The 8,090-nt window shown below is 48.2% G+C and overlaps 1 long non-coding RNA gene across 2 annotated transcripts; it reads left to right on the top strand.

The window, feature by feature from the left end:
- The first annotated feature begins 143 nt into the window (after positions 1-143).
- Positions 144-7,971, top strand: LOC104983910. Of its 2 annotated transcripts, none has more exons than XR_824692.1 (3): positions 144-570; positions 4,214-4,409; positions 7,741-7,971. It is a non-coding gene; the product is annotated as an uncharacterized LOC104983910 (long non-coding RNA). The 2 variants fall into 2 exon arrangements; XR_824693.1 differs by lacking the exon at positions 7,741-7,971 and adding an exon at positions 6,326-6,364.
- Positions 7,972-8,090: the final 119 nt, after the last annotated feature.

The following is an 8,090-nucleotide window of genomic DNA, read 5'->3' as shown; positions in this document are numbered from 1 at the left end:
CCCCGCCCCTGCCCCGGAGCTGGCCCCGGTCCAGGGGAAAAAATTCCATCCAGCCCCGGGGAGGAGGGAGCGGGGCGGGGAGGCCGGGCCGGGGAGCGTGACGCAGGGAGGAGGGAAGGGACAAAAGGGGCCGGGAGGCGGTAGGGTCGAGCCGGCGGCGCTCCCGCTCCTCCCTCCCTCCTCCCTCGCCGGGGGCCAGTTCTCTACTCTCCGCTTTCTTTCGTACCCTCCACCTCTCCTCCCTTTCCTTCACTCTGCCGGCCTCCTCCTGGCCCCTGTGCTCCCCCACCCCACCCCCCGCCCCCGTGTCTCCGTCTCCGCGTCTCTCTTTCTCCTTACATCACGCCCACCCCCTCCACCCCAATCAGGGTCTTCTCCTCTCCTCGCTCTGTCTCCCCCTTTCTGCTCTCCCAGCCTCCTTCCCCTCCCTCCGCTTCGGTCCCTCCACCCGCCCACCCACTGGGGGACAGAAAGGTGAATCAGACCCAGATCTGCCCTTGCAGACCGAGCTCACAGTCTGATGGAGGAGACAGACCCAGACGCAGACAGTTCCAATCCTGGGCGATCGGGGTATGACGAAGGGAGGGTCCAGCGGCTTGTGGGAGCCCGCGGTAGGGGGCAGGAATCCTTTCAGCTGGCGATAGCCGAAAGGGCCTCCAGATAAGGCCGTGGTTGTGACCTCCAAGAACTAGGAGAAGTTAGATCTGAATTGTGAGAGAGAGAGAGAGAGAGAGAGAGGCGGCCGTAAGGGCGTTGCAGGCAGAGGGCACAGCTGAAGCAGAGGCCCAGAGGAAACCAGGGGGGAGATTTTGGGAGAAGGGCAGGCGGTCAAGTCTGATGGGAACTCAGGAGCCTGCAAGAGGAGGCTGAGGTGGTGGGCGGGGCCAGGTGCCCAGCGCTTGGCTGGCCGGGGGCGGGGAACTTTCCCATGTGGGTGTCTGGGAGCAAAGAGAGGGGCAGGGTCAGATTTGGGGTGTCAGAGTGATCCCTCTGGGGCCTGTGGGGGATGAGTTGGGGGGAAGAGACTGATGGAGGCTGGTGAGGCGGTTGCCTGATTCGAGGCTGGGACCCTGGGGACCCAGAGGAGGGGGCGGGACAGAGAATGTGAGGAGGAGGATGAGGATGGCAGAGGTCAGGAAGATATAACAACCAGAGGTGTGGCCCTGAGACTGCGGGGGACAGGAGTTGTTCTGGATGGGGAACCAGAGGGAGAAGGGGGTGCAGAAGAGGGCAGGTGCTGTGTGCCAAGTGGGACCTAGTGGACATTAGGGGCCAGAGGACATATTGGGGACACATTGAGGCAGTGGTGAGTGTAGGGTCCTGGGGTTCCAACAGTGAAAAATGCTGTCTCCTCCCGCCCTGTCCCTGGCCACCCACTCCTCTCTGGGGACAGCTCATGCTTACCAGTTTCTTATGAATCTTTCCAGAAGAATTATATCCTTTTGTACTTGTATACTGGGCTTCCCTTATGGCTCAGCTGGTAAAGAATTTGCCTGCAATGCGGGAGGCCTGGGTTCGATCCCTGGGTTAGGAAGATCCCCTGGAGAAGGGAAAGGGTACCCACTCCAGTATTCTGGCCTAGAGAATTCCATGGACTGTGTAGGCCACGAGGTTGCAAAGAGTCCCACAGGACTGAGCGCCTTTCACTTTCACACATGTATTATACTAACCCCCTCTGTTTCGTCCCCAGGTGGGATCATATTATTCTATGCTTTGCTTTTTTTTTTTTTTTTAACACTATATCCTGTGTTATCCATCCATGTGTGTGTGCTAAGTCTCTTCAATTGTGTCCAACTCTTTGTGACCCCATGGACTGTAGCCCAACAGGCTCCTCTGTCCATGGGATTCTCCAGGCAAGAATACTGGAGTGGTTGGCCATGCCCTCCTCCAGGGGATCTTCCTGACCCAGGGATCAAACCAGCGTCTCTTATGTCTCTTTCATTGGCAGGTGGGTTCTTTACCACTACTGTCACTTGGGAAACCCTTATTCATCCATACTTGTTATCAACTAGGAGGGGTTTTGCACATAAACTAATGCTTAGGAATATGCAAATTACTGTTTTTTAAAAAACTAATTTCTTCCAATGCTCTGAAGCCTCTGGACCCAGATATTTGATAAATACTTCTAGGTTCTTTAAATTTTGTCACTAATTACTAATGATAGGAATAATAACAAATGGCAGTCCTTTCTCAAATGTCTACTTAAGGACAGTCTCTGGGCTGAGTATTTGTTATACATTATCTCAGTCAACATTTTTGGGTTTTTTGGCCACACCCTGCTACTTGTGGGATCTTAGTTCCCTCACCAGGGATCAAGTCCATGCCCCCTGCATTGGAAGCATGGAGTCTTAACCACTGGACCACCAGGGACTTCCCAGCAGCAGTCTTATTTTTAAGAATTGTTTTATCTCCGTGTAAGGATGAGAGAACTGAGATTCTGAATAGTGAGTTTCCCATGCTCACAAGTGAATAGCAGAGCCGGGATTCGAACCCAGGCCTCTCTGGGTCTCGTGCTATGCCCTTTCTTTGGAGACCGGCTGCCTCTGTGAAAATGTCCAACTTGCCCGGGGTTGCTGTCCAGCATGGGTTAGACTTGTCATGCACACAGATTCACAATTGATAAAAGGATCTTTTGTCAGACCCTACACCTTGACTTGGCATCCAGAATGACTGTCAGTCTGGTCTCATCTGCAGATGCCCTGCATTCATTTCGGGACATAAACTACACCACCCTGCCGTCTTCTTGCACTTGCCCTGATTCCCTTGTTTGGTGATTCTCGCTGTCTGGGTCTGTCTCTGAGAGTTCACTGAAGGCACTGTGGAGGTCTGAGTCATCTCGATGTCCTCAGTATCACTCAGCATAGGGTGTGGCTCAGAGGAAGGGCTCCGGAAAACGTATGCCAAATGAATGAATGGAGAGATGGATGAATAACAAGTGGTTTATGGGTTAGGCTGAGACTTGCCTAAATTCTGGGATAAAAGAACTTAATTCCCGTTAGTTCCTGAAGCATAAGGCCTCTGTCACCATTTGTTAGTGACTCATAGGAAGCACTGTTTCCATCGTTCTTTGGTATACAGAGTTCATAACTCCCTTGACACCTAATACTGAAATATTTCCATTTCCACACATCTCTAACACTCAAGATCCACTGTTCATTCCCATCAGCCCCTGAGACTCGGGATCCACCATTCGTTCCCATCAGCCCCTGAGACTCAGGGTCCACCACTCCCGTCTGCCATTGACACACAGAACCACAGTTCTTGTCAGTCCCTGATACCCAATATCCGTAATTCCTATCCCACTACAATACAGGGCGACCACCATTCCCATCAACTCCGGAGACAGAAGTTCCACCTTTCCTATTATCCCTTTAGAACAGCATGCCAATGGAAAATAAAAACTCCCCGCCCTTCACGAGGCCTTCCACAATTCCCTGGAACAGAAACTTTGAGCCAGGAAGACACTTCAACCTGCTCTGAAGTAGGTCTGAATCAAGGACTCACTTATTAATGCTGTAGAAACAGGGACACGAAGGTTATGAAGAACTTCGAAGTAGCAGAGAATCCTTCCATGGGAGGGATCAACCCCAAACCTGATATAATCCTATAGCACCATCAGAGAATGCTTCCAAATTCAAGACAGTGCCCCACAGCACCACTTAATCCCCACAGGTGCGATAATCCTCAGACGGCAGATCACCCAAAATATTAATATCAGATGATCCAAATGCAACAGGTGCTCCCATCATGCCGTTACGTAGTCCCAAATGGCAACTTACCCCAGTGGATTTAGGAACTGGGGAGGGGGCCACCTTTTCTGTGAGTGTAGGCTGGTGGTGGGAAGAAGATGACAACAATTTTTCAATGTATGTTTTACTTTTGGCTGTACTGGGTCTTTGTTGCTGCATGGGACTTTCTCTAGTTACAGTGTGCAGGTTTCTCATTGCGGTGGCTTCTTTTGTTGCCAAGCATGGGTGTGTAAGCTCAGCAGTTGTGGCTTGCAGGTCCAGTTGCCTCGTGGCACGTGGAATCTTCCTAGACCAAGGCTCACACCCCTATCTCCTGCATTGGCAGGTGGATTCTCAAACACTGGACCACCTGAGAAGCCCCAGAAGATGACAAATCTTATTCCCACTATTAACTCTTTCCTGGGTGGAGAGTTGGTGTGGTTTTAAGGGAGGGTTTCTCCATGGCCTATTTCTCTCCCTTACAGCCATGCCTTCTAGTCGTCTGAATGGTGAAGGGCCTTCATCTATTCCATTCTTCACATCTCAGCAAATGGGAGAGAGGATGGTTCTGAGGTTCATGGAGAGTGGAGTGGGAGTGGATACCGTTTTTTCAAGCTCATCAGCCATCCACTTCTTCTTCTGGTGATAGAGTCTGTCTTTCCCATGAGAAACGCATTCCAGGTGACTCTAACAAAAATGTTCTAGTAAAATGCCCTTCCTCCTTTCCCCCTGGACAAGTGACCCAATACGGGCCGATCAGAATGATCATTCATCTGTGATCCCCTAGCAGAGATGACTAGAATCTAAGATTTTTTCATCTTTTAAAATATTTTTAAAACTTTTATTGAAATGTTGATTTGTGCTTTGTTAGTTTCAGGTGTACAGCGATTCAATTATATCTTTTCCCTTATAGATTATTACAAAATATTGACTACAGTTCCCTGTGCCATGTAGAAGGTCTTTGTTGTTTGTTGTTTTATACATGGTAGTGTGTATGTGTTAATTCCAACGCCCTGATTTATCCCCACCCCCTTCCCCTTTGGTAATCATAAGCTTGTTTTCTGTCTGTGGGTCTGTTTCTCATTTTTAAATAAGTTCATTTGTATGACTTTTTTTAGATTCCGCATGTAAGTGGTATCATGTGATATTTGTCTTTCTCTGACTGACTTCGCTTAGTATGATAATCTCTAGGTCCATCCCTGCTGCTGCTGCTGCTGCTAAGTCGCTTCAGTCGTGTCCGACTCTGTGCGACCCCATAGACGGCAGCCCACCAGGCTCCCCCGTCCCTGGGATTCTCCAGGCAAGAACACTGGAGTGGGTTGCCATTTCCTTCTCCAATGCATGAAAGTGAAAAGTGAAAGTGAAGTCACTCAGTCGTGTCTGACTCTTTGGGACCCCATGGACTGAAGCCTACCAGGCTCCTCCATCCATGGGATTTTCCAGGCAAGAGTACTGGAGTGGGGTGCCATTGCCTTCTCCACCATGTTGCTGCAAATGGCATCATTTCATCTTTTTTTTAATGACTGAGTAGTATTCCATTGGGCTTCCCTGGTGACTCGGTGATAAAGAACCTGCCTGCAATGCAGGAGACCTGGGTTCGATCCCTGGCTTGGGAAGATCCCCTGGAGGAGCAAATGGCAACCCACTCCAGTATTCTTGCCTGGAGAATTCCATGGTCAGACAAGCCTGGCGGGCTACGGTCCATAGAGTCGCACAGAGTCTGATGTGACTGAAGCGACCAAGCAGCAGCAGTATTCCATTGTGTATATACACCACATCTTCTTTATCTATTTATCTGTTGATGAACACTTTGATTGTTTCCACATGTTGGCTATCGTTAATAGTGAGGCAGAGTTTCACTATTAACATGATGATAATTGCTCCTGAAGTGCCAGGAAAAGCAGCTAGACAGGAAATTGAAACAAGCAGTGTAAATGTGAGAAATGAAAAGACAAAAGTGTCATCATCTGCAGATGATAAGGTCCCCTACTGAGAAAGCCCAAGAGAATTTACAGAAAAATAGAACTCATTATCAAGTTCTTTGAGTTGGCATACTATAAGTTATACACACTAGTTAAGATATGATGAAGAAGCAACAAGTAAAATTAGATCCCTGTCTCACACCACACACAATGTCATTCCAGGTGGAACAAAAATAATTTTCCACTATTTTTTAATGGAAGAAAGTGATTGAATTTGACAAATGAATTAATCTGCTGCTAATGGGAGTGATTTTGTTCTCCCTCCAGGGGACACTTGGCACAGGCTGGAGACGTTTTTGTTTGTCCCAGCTGAGTCAGGGAGGGGGATGCTACTGGTATGCAGTGAATGGAGGATGGAGATGCTGCAAAATATCCTATAGGACATCTTCCCTCTGCCCCAGAACAAGGATTGCCCAGTTCCAAATACCGATAGTGTTAAAGTGGAAAAACTGTGGTATAACATGACACCTTAATGAGTTATCGTATTGTTTCTAATAGATTTCCAGTTACTTTTTGGATGTCCCAGGTATATACTCGTAATAACTGCAGATGATAAGGATACATCCTCCCAATATTTATTCCTCTTATTTGGTTCTGTTTTGTAATTGTATTTAGCCAGCACTCTCAGAGGAGGATGAGATGGTTGGATGGCATCACCGACTCAATGGACATAGTTTGAGTAAGCTACGGGAGTTGGTAGTGGACAGGGAAGCCTGGCGTGTTGCAGTCCATGGGGTCGCAAAGAGTTGGACACAACTGAGCGACTGAACTGAGCATTCTCAAAACAATGTTTCCACCGAAAAACTGAACAATACTTCTCTGTTTGGGAATTCCATCATTGTGTAAGCTTCTACTTCCTACCACCAAGGACTTAAAGGCTAGATACTTGCTTTTCCTGAAACTGAGTGACTATTGTGCATATGTCTGTACTGAGACTCTAAAGACCTCAGGAGGTTTCCCAAGTGGCTCAGTGGTAAAGAATCCACCTGCCAATGCAGGAGACACAAGTTTAATCCCTGGGTTGGAAAGATCTCCTGGAGTAGGAAATGGCAACCCACTCCAGTATTCTTGCCTGGAAAATCCCATTGACAGAGGAACCTGGCGGGCTACAGTCCGTGGGGCTGCAAAAGAGTCAGACATGACTTACTGACTAAACAACAACAAAGACATCAGGAAGGGTCCTGGGCACCCTTTGATGGCCTTGGCACTGAACCAGGCTGTCCCTTGGCAAACTTGGCTATGATTCTCCTCCCATTGTTTCCTTGGGTTTTGACCCATTTTCTAAACTTGGAAGTTCAGCTTTCTCATCCTCTCTGTCAGCTGCCCAATGTCCTATGAATGAACTCCCTTTTTGCTTAAGTTAACCCAAATTGGTTTCCTTCACAACCAAGAATCCCACAGTGAGAATGTTAAACAGTAATTGTGATTGCTTGCTTAGTCACTCAGTCGTGTCTGACTCTTTGTGACCCCATGGACTGTACCCCGCCAGGCTCCTCTGTCCATGGGATTCTCCAGGCAAAAATACTGGGGGTGGGGAGTTGCCATGCCCTCCTCCAGGGGATCTTCCCAACTCTGGGATTGGACCCAGGTCTCCTGCATTGCAGGCAGATTCTTTACCATCTGAGCCACCAGGGGAGCCCAAGAATACTGGAGTGGGTAACCTAAGCCTTCTCCAGAGGCTCTTCCTGACCCAGAAATGGAACTGGGGTGTCCTGCATTGCAGGCGGATTCTTTACCAGCTGAGCTACCAGGGAAGCCCATTAATTGTGATAGTGAGCTAATTGTCTAGTTTCTGACTTAGTTGGAAATAGTCTCTCGTCTGTACACACTCATTAATCCATTCATAAAACACATTGAAATTCGTGAGTTCACTCTTTTATCTCTAGATCCAACCCAATACCAGTTGGGTCATTCTGGTCTTCTGCCTTCCCATATGTGTAAATCCCTTCTCTGAGAAAGGGAAACCAGTTCTCCATTATCCATAATGTGTTTACTTATTTGATTCTTTCCCCTTTCTTGTTTTTTTGCAGCCATACAACATGACACACAGAAGCTTACTCCCTGACCAGAGATTGAACCCGAGCCCCCCAGCATGGAAGCTCAGAGTTCTAACCACTGGACCACCAGTAAATTCCCTTGGTTAGTTTCTCTTGAGTATAACTTGTTCCCTGTCTCAACCACCATTCATTCCCAGTTTGGTGGTGGGCACACAGGGCAGACCTTCACCACTGGACCATGAGGGATGTCCCCAACTTTTCATTCTTTTTTAAAATTTATTTTGAATTGGAGGATAATTGCTTTAGAATGTTCTGTTGGTTTCTGCCATACAACAACATGAATCAGCCATAAGTATACGTATGTTCCCTCCCTCTTGAACTTC

Source organism: Bison bison, unplaced genomic scaffold (genome assembly GCF_000754665.1).
Source record: "Bison bison bison isolate TAMUID 2011002044 unplaced genomic scaffold, Bison_UMD1.0 scf7180017863683, whole genome shotgun sequence".
NCBI lineage: Eukaryota > Metazoa > Chordata > Mammalia > Artiodactyla > Bovidae > Bison > Bison bison.
This window is presented reverse-complemented; position numbering and strand designations above follow the sequence as displayed.